Below are 307 nucleotides of genomic sequence, written 5' to 3' on the forward strand. Positions count from 1 at the left end.
CTATTATGTTTTGAATTGTAATTACATGCGTGTGCGTGTCTCTTAATAAACGTATATTGTCATGTATCAGTGAAATGTTTCCTTATTTGTCCGTAAGTGTTACGTTTCTTTATGAGCTGCTACCTACCAAACGTGAAGGTTGGACTCCCTGCGCTAAGATATTTTATGTTATATTGATCTAACGGCATTCCACAATATAACAGAAGGACAGATCTACAAATGGAAAACTTTGAGAAATAAACCAGCTTGACATTATTATAGATAATAAAGAATAGTATATTAGATACGTATGTATGATGGAATTATG

This window comes from Euprymna scolopes, chromosome 22, assembly GCF_053919585.1.
Source record: "Euprymna scolopes isolate OS-2025 chromosome 22, ASM5391958v1, whole genome shotgun sequence".
In the NCBI taxonomy this organism is placed as follows: domain Eukaryota; kingdom Metazoa; phylum Mollusca; class Cephalopoda; order Sepiida; family Sepiolidae; genus Euprymna; species Euprymna scolopes.